Genomic DNA, 9,062 nt, shown 5'->3' with positions numbered 1-9,062 from the left:
TGATAACCAAATTAGTATATATTCTTCAAAATTGTTCGATTATATGAAATTTTAATTTATTTACTTCATATTATCCATTATATTGATGATTAGTTAAAAATATCACAATAATTATTTTTATACATTTTTCAAAATTAAATTATTAGATCAAATTAGAGTGTAGACTACAAAACAAGTCTATTAAGTAGAATTCGTAAGAAGTCTATATATATGTAGACTTCTTTTATTACGTATAGACTTCCAAAGGATATAAACGTAAATTACATTTCTGTTTTTTGTTTGGTCATAAAGGTTAAATAGTATTTTCACTACTCCTTTAGGTTGGCTTTGCATTTGACTGAAAGTGAGGTACACTTTTTGTAAAATACATTTCTGTTTTTTGTTTGGTCATAAAGGTTAAACAGTACTTTCACTACTTCTTTAGGTTGGTTTTGCATTTGACTGAAAGTGGGGTACACTTTTACATTTGACTTGAATATTTGGGTTGGTTTTAGCAAATATCCCGTGTTCTTGAGTGTAATAAAAACTAGTAAAGTGACCATTTATGTTATAAACTCTTGAACAAACATATAATGGCCGAATGAACATGATTTTGATATTAATATTTACTAATTATAATGGGTTGAAATGTTCAAAAAAGTATAACGGGTTGAACAAACATATTAACATATTAACATATTTTTATTATGAAAGATTAAAAATTAATTAATACAAGATGATTAAAAAATTTATTATCTTATTTTATTTAAATTATAAAAATAATATCAATTCAAAACATGTTAAATAAACCGGTTAAATAAATGTATCATCATAATTTAAAACTCGAATAGTTCACCTAAGAAAAGTAACTAAAATAAATCATACATGAAAGCTTAAATAGTACAAAAAATGTGTATCCAATTTTCAAAATAAAAAAATATTTCAACCAAAAATAATCCAGTTCTTTTAAAAGACGGGTCAAAAAATCTAGTTATCATATTAAAATTCAGTTTTCAAAGGGATTTACTTAAAAGAGAAGTGACTTAAAAAGTCTTAACAACACAAGGGCTATGAAAGGGGTGCAGAACAAACACAGATAAAATGCAGATATTTAGTTTACAGATAAAACTGCATTTTATTGTCCATTCATGATTTTTAATGCAGAACTAAAAAATAGAAAAAATAATGACTGAACTGCTCGCAGATTATCTTTGGTCTTCAAAATGATGTGTCCTGCAAATGCAAGAGAAAGGGTGCGGGAGGGAGTAAAGGCCCAATAAATGCTTTGTTCTTTTTTTCGACAATACTTTGTTTTCTTTTAAAATTTATTTGCAATGAATAGTCTTATGTCATGTGACTTTATTAATTCAAGCATCTCTAGAAACTAAAGTTAGTACTTTTCCATTTTTGTAATAGTTTTAGATGATTTTTATATTTTTATACAGTAGTATGTATCTTGTGTTTAATTAGTTTTTATATTTTAAAAAGTATTATTTAATATTTTCATTTCTTATTTTTATGTAACTGTTATTTTAGATCAATTAATTTATAATAAGTGATATATATATATATATAATAAGTGATATACATATATATATATATATATATAAAAAAATATATTAGTAAAAATCATGTATAATATTTTAAAAGTTATTAATATTTTTATATAAATTAGTCTTGGGAATTTTTTTTTTTAAATAATTCATGCATATACTTTCATATTATTACTTATACTTATATATATATAACGGTTATTTATAAGGCTGACAAAAGAACGGCTATTTATAATTACGTATTTATAATCAGTTGTATTCTGTTTAGATATTTAATTTTTATTGAAAAATCAACATTTAATTAAATATAATAATTTATTAAAATAGTTTGATCTACATTTATTTTTCATGATCTGCATTTGTTCTGCTTGATCTCCATTTCTGTTTGATCTGCATTTTTTGAACTGTGTTACACATTCCAAACCAAGGTCTTGATTTGACTTTTAAAAGAAGAGTACCCAATACGTAACCAAACTGATATTATATTCATGTGTAAACCACATAAAATGTTATTTCTACAACCTTCATTAAAATATTTTAGTCATTTACTAACAATGAACCACCTAACTAATTATGTAATTTAATACATTTTAACTTTCCTGATTTTGTGGAAGATTTGGAATCATTTCTTAATGAATTTCAATGTTTCTTCTAAAAGCATATTTTTTGGCATTTGTTAATTTTGCAATTACACGAGAAACAATACATAAACGATACTACAACCGACAATTCTACCTGTCATATTAAGATTCACGTCTGGCTGCATCACCTTGAGACGTCCTATGAAAACTATTATTGACGGTACTACTTGCGTCATGCCGAAAGATCTCTTATAAACATTTTCTTCAACATTCTGCATAATTTGCTTTCTCCAAAAATTGAAACGCTAACCTCATAGTGTAAAAGTATTAATGTAAGGAAGCTTCCACATACCAAGAGTAATGACTATCAAATGTAAACATAAAATATCCTATTAAGAACCCATTCGTAAAATCCTATTAAGAACCCAAGTGAAATTAGAGAGTAAAAACAATCATATGTAAATATAATCATGTGAGCCTATACCAAGAATTTCCCAGTCTTTTTGTTTGAAATTGTTTTTCGCACCATATATTTCAAAAAATTAAAACTAATAGCAAAATTTTATTTAATGAAAATATGAAGTTTGAATTCAGAAAACAAAATATGTAAAAGCCATGTTATGAAATATAATGTTTTAAATTTATTGTTTTAAACCCATTAAGATAAATATATAAAGTGTTGAAGCATAATTAATAAAACTTTTAAGAGTAAAATATGCAATAAAAAAAATATTCAGTATTCTTAATTTTTGAAGATTCTTGTATTTTATTACTTCAAATAATTTTTTTTGTATCAAATATTGCAAAAATAAATTGATATTGATAAAAAATGATGACTAAGTACATTATATCTTAAAAACATAAACATTTTATAAATAATTTTGGATAAGATATATAAATAATAGTGCTGGAATTTACAGAATATATAAATCAAACTATAAATGACATATTTATTAGTTTTCATATAAATCAATTTTTATTAACCTATTTAATAATTAGGATTCATGTTAAGTTATACTAAAAACTACAACAATTATATGGGAGAAATGGAGAGGAACCACCATATGAAAAAATTGGTTCTTTTTTTAAACAAAATATTCTTTGACCATATTGGTATTATAGTATTTTAAGAGAGGAGCCAAAAGAAATTTTGAAGTATTTTTTTATTTTTTCTTTTAATGAATTTTTTTTGGAAAAATCTTAAATCGTAAGTCTATGAATTTATTTAGATCATTTTTCTATCTGATAGTAGTTTTTCTAGATCAAATACTAGGAAAATTATGTAAATAATAAAATACAGTAGAACCTTTATAAATTAATAATTTTTGGACTTTGAAATTTTATTAATTTATAGAGATATTAATTTAAAAAAAATTCGTTATTTAGATTTTTTTTATTTTAAGATAAATTTATTTTAAAATAAGAAAAATATTTGATTTTAGTGTATAGAAGTTAATTGTTATTTTTAAAATTTGACAGTTATATTAATATTATTATATTATTTGGTGTATCTTTTATATACTAAAGCACAAGTCGCTTCACTTAAATATATAAATTGAGTAATAAATATAAAACAGTAAGAAATTGGACCAAAACAAATAAATAAATTTTCTTATAAAAAATCAAAATTGAACTGAAAATGTTTTCACTATCTGAAACACTACAGAAATATATTTTAAGGGTTAAAACAACAAAAGATAAAAACTCAATAGAGTAATCAAAGAAGACTAAACCAATGAACATTAACATACTTAGTCCTAATCTAGTAAATAAGCATTATAGGATAATATATAAATACTAAATAACTAAAGTAACATCACGAAAGTAAAATTATCCCTGAAAAAGTTGCTATTCATATTTTCTATGAAAACACAATGAATATAAAAATATATTTTATCTAGAATTGCATGTCGTGGGTGTAAGATTACTTGTTAACTATAATTTATAAAATTATAGGTTTCATAGAACATGTTTACTTACGATGTGATTGAATCTCTTAAATGGATACTATATCTCGTTCCGCGCAACCGCTCAGATTTTTGTTTTCATTTATTTTTATATAAATATTTTATTTTCAATTCTAAATTGGTATATATATTATAATATATATGTGTCTATCAATTTTTAAAACATAATAAGTTTACTGTATATTTTTTTCATTGAATAGATTGTTTCAAACTTTTACATGTATCTGTATCTTCTTCTATATATATATATATTTTCGGATTATTATTTCATTATTAAAATCGTAACTATATATATAAAGATTAGTAAAATATTGTTTTATTGTCATATTCAAAGATATTGTAACATTTCACAGATTTAGAAAGTTCTTAAAAAATTAATCTTTTCGCTTCATAGATTTATATTATCGAGTAAATAATTAAACATTTAGTTTTTTGTTTAATTTTTAAAATAAACTATATAGTTTAAAAAAAAATTTCATTGGTTTAAAGTAGTAAAGATTAATCATTGTTAGATAATATGATTTTTGTTATTTAAAAAAAAATCTTTATAATTTTAAAAGTTAACATCGACAAATATTTAAATATTTAGCATATAGAAGTATAGTATTAGAACATTAAATTATATCTATTTAATTTATATTATCTATAAATCCAATGGATCATTTATTGTTTAAATCTAATTATTGATAGCCCAATAAAAATTTCTGGTAGGCTAAAAATTTAAATGATAAGATTAGATATTAAATGTAACATGACTTTATAGGAATTGGTAAATTAGGTCTATTTTAAAAAAATCACACATGAATCAAAGTTGTGACTTCTGTTTTAATATATAAGATTTACCTGCGCACGCTTTCATATTTGAAATATGTATCTGCGGAAAACTTCATCGTTAGATTAGTAAAGTTAAGATATTGTACATTAATATATACATAAATATTAAGTATATAAATTGGAATTTGCTCTCCCGATAGAGCTTAATTTACATATGTATTAACAGAAAGTCAGAAACTACTCACCCTCTCCTTTTTATAGTTCCATTAAATTTTTTTTATCAGCTTATGTTTCAGAGAAGCTTGAATTCTATTTCCTTACTATATAAGAAACGTATACAGAGCTGAGTTTTATCTATTTAAACAGATTTTAGATATTATAATTTTAAATATGAATGTGTTTACCTTTTTCCAGGAAAATTTGAGAATAACTTTTCATGTTGAAAATAACTTCAAGCTTCTGATATTAGACAAAGCTCTGATTTTCCACCATTTATATTATGGTAAACGTCTACTTGAATTATGCAGATAGAAACCGTTCACGAAAAAAAAAAGAGGATAGAAGAAGAAGAAGATAATTGTTGTTAGAATGTTATATAAGAGACATTTTTTTGACAATGGGAGTTGATGAATTAATCTTAGTACGTTATGGTAGTAGTTGAGAAAAAATAGGAATTTGAATTTTTGCAGTTATAAAAATATTTGAAATAGAAAATCTTGGTGTTGTTGTCGACGGAAAATTATGGTATAATTTTGACTTTTATTTTTATTTTTGTAAAGAAATAACATGTCAAGATCTGATTGCTCAAGTGATTTGTGCTTTAGTATATAAGAGATATATATATATATATATAATATTTTAATAATAAGTTAAAAAGTAATTAAATATAACCTCTTCTTTTAAAGTAATGTTTTTATTTTATAAGAATAAATTATTTTTTAAATACTAATTAATACATTCTGTAAAATATTTTAGCATGATCAAATTATGTAATTATAATAAACTTCTAATAAAAAATTAATTTAATATTTTTAAAAAATTTCATAAACTATTAATTTATAAAAAAATTGTATTAGAAATAAATAGTTATTATAAAAAATATATCGAACTTAAAAGAAGAAAATATAAACGTGACCAGGTATATATGAATTATTTTTCAGAAAAATTAGAAAATCATATGAACGAAGTTATTATCTAGAATTTGTGATATGACTTGAAACCTAACCTAGGATCTAACACAGGAACAGAAAACCACACTTTCAGATCGTGATTAAAATAACTAAAGATGAATTTTATGAATTTGGATATTTGAAAATTTATAGTATATCATTCCTAATAATATATTTTAATCACATTTTGGAAACGTAAGGTAAGTTTTTAACAAATGCAATATTGTAGATTTGTATGTATTATAAAAATAAATCTTTATGTCATGAAATATATAGTTAAAATAAATTTTAAGAAAATATAATGCCTATATTTCATGAATATATAAAAATATTTTCTCACCAAAAACTACAAAACTATAAATACACCATAGTAGTTAAGAAAATATGATATTTATCTCATATCCGAAAAATTATCATATTTATTCAGTTATCAAGTACTCCCTCCGTTTTATATTGTAAGTAGTTTTAGGGAAAAAAATGTTTCAAAATGTAAGTAATTTTTATATTTCTAGGTAACTTTTACATTTATTGAATATAGTGTGACCAATCAAATTAAATAGATTTATTTTTGATTGATCAAGTTATAACTAACCTATTTATTATATAACACTTTTTAAAACATAATAAATTTCTTAATCTTTGTGCTTTAGCCAAAATTACTCACATTATAAAAAAATTGGGAGATTTATTGTATTTCATTAATAGCCCATTTGCCACCAAATTAGCTCCGGCAATGCTCCTTGTTAGGGGTGTTCAATCCGGATATCGATTCGGTTTCAGTTCGGTTTTTTCGGTTTTTCGGTATTTCGGTTAGTAAAATATAACTACCATTCTAAATCCATATTTACTTCGGTTCGGTTCGGTTTATATACCGCCGGTTTTCGGTTTATTCGGTTTTATACCAAAACATAATTATTTAGTTTGGGATCATATTATATAAATTTTAGAGTCATATTGTCATCGCAGTCATTTAATAAAAATATATTATATTTTCAAATAAAAGAACAAAAAAATAAAAACGCTTATACCTTCAAATGAAATAATCAAATCTAGAACTAAAATCAAAGCTCGAAATTTTGAAAATAAAAATAAAAAACAAAAGAGAAGTATGAAAGAAAATGTTTTCACTCTTCCATATTTAGTGTTCATCAAAGTCATGCTTCGTCGAGTGAAACTCTGTTTGTTTATAAATAAGAAAAAAATTGTGAAGAATTTTTTCTAGTTATTACCTATCAAATTTATAACCTTCACTTCAATTTAATCAATGATAAAAGAAAACAAAATGATTAAAAGAAGAAGACTAAGAAAATAAAAATCCTCAGTTACGATGAATTGTTATTTAATTATATTTTAAGTGTTTTTCAAATTATGATTCTTTATTACTAGAAAAATATGGTAATAATTATTAACAAAAGAATAACTTATATAACAAATATATTTTTCATGGGACGTTATAAAATATGTACATATTTACATGTTTTTACTTTTGATCGGTTTTGTTCGGTTTATTCGGTTTAATCGGTTATAAACCAAACCATATCCAAATCCTACGGTTTTTATAAAATCATATCCATTCGGTTTATATGGTATATACCAAAACCATACAATATTGTTATTTCGGTTCGGTTCGGTTCGGTATGGTTCGGTTTTACCATATTGGACAGGCCTACTCCTTGTATTAAATTATCATCTTTATTCAGTTATCAAGTATTAAATTAGGAGATTTATTGTATTTCATTAATAGGAGGGCAATGCTCCTTGTATTAAATTAGCTCCGGCAATGTATTAAATTACCTCCGGCAATGTATTTAAATTAGCTCTGGCAATGCTCCTAATATTAATTTATCTAATCTATTAAATCAGAAGTACAAATAAAAAATACCTCTAAAGTATTAAGTAATTCTAACTTTAAGCAATCCATGTCTTTTTCTATTTTATTAAATCTTTTTCAAAATTTTTTTTACCCTCCTTAAAAAATTTGGTGACATTAATTTAGGAAAACCAGTTTACCATTGTTTCTATACAAAAATATTTTCTAAAAGCATAACAATTAGTGTCTATTATTACGGAAGTATTAATGAATATCTTTTTTAAAATAAAGGTTATTTGTTACTGTTACATATTATACTAATAATATAGTGATATACATAACTCAAGTATATTTATTTCCACATTCGGATACCTTTGAAACATAACATAATTAAAACAAAGAAATAGTTGATTTACATAAGCAACTCCGCACATATGAAAATACAGATTCTTATATATATTATATATATAAATAATAGTCCAATGCAAATCAAATATGATCAATGATGAAGAATATAAAATATACAACACAGAATTTTAACTAATATTTATAACAATTTTATTATACATTAAACTTTTGATCTATACAAAAAATAAAAATACACTTGTGCGGACGCGTGATTCATATTCTAACAGTTTAAAAATCAAAATAAAATTAATCAATATAAAATATAAAAAAATTGTTTAAAAATGCCATATTAAATACTTATTTCATATAGTAAAATTTTAAATATAGACTACTATTTGTACAATATAAATATTTATTTAAATAGGTAAAAATGAATATCCGCATGGGTGTGCGGATCAAGCTCTCGACAAATTAGGAGATTTATTGTATTTCTTTAATAGCAAATGCTCTTTGTATAACTAATTAGGAAACTGTATGAGTTGGCTTGTATTGGGTGTAGTGAAAATATATTCCGATCCAACTACTTGCGGTATGTTAACGTGTACTCACATGGGTTCATTCATTATTTAATGTCTCGTGTATCGCGAGATATAAAATACATGAAGAAATTCGTCGTTGTGAACTTCCCATGGGTCGATAAGAGCATATGCATTGGTGTACTTGTATTAGGAGTCCTTAGGAGTTAAAAAGTATTATTTTTTAACTTTTGAATAGTTAAGGATTATTGTCTTAATCTTACGTCCAATAGTGTTATCCAATCAGAAGTCCTTAGGAATAAAATAATAATATATTTTTTAAAAAATTGAAAAAAAAAAAAAAAA

The sequence above is a fragment of the Brassica oleracea genome, chromosome C5, assembly GCF_000695525.1.
Source record: "Brassica oleracea var. oleracea cultivar TO1000 chromosome C5, BOL, whole genome shotgun sequence".
NCBI lineage: Eukaryota > Viridiplantae > Streptophyta > Magnoliopsida > Brassicales > Brassicaceae > Brassica > Brassica oleracea.
This window is presented reverse-complemented; position numbering follows the sequence as displayed.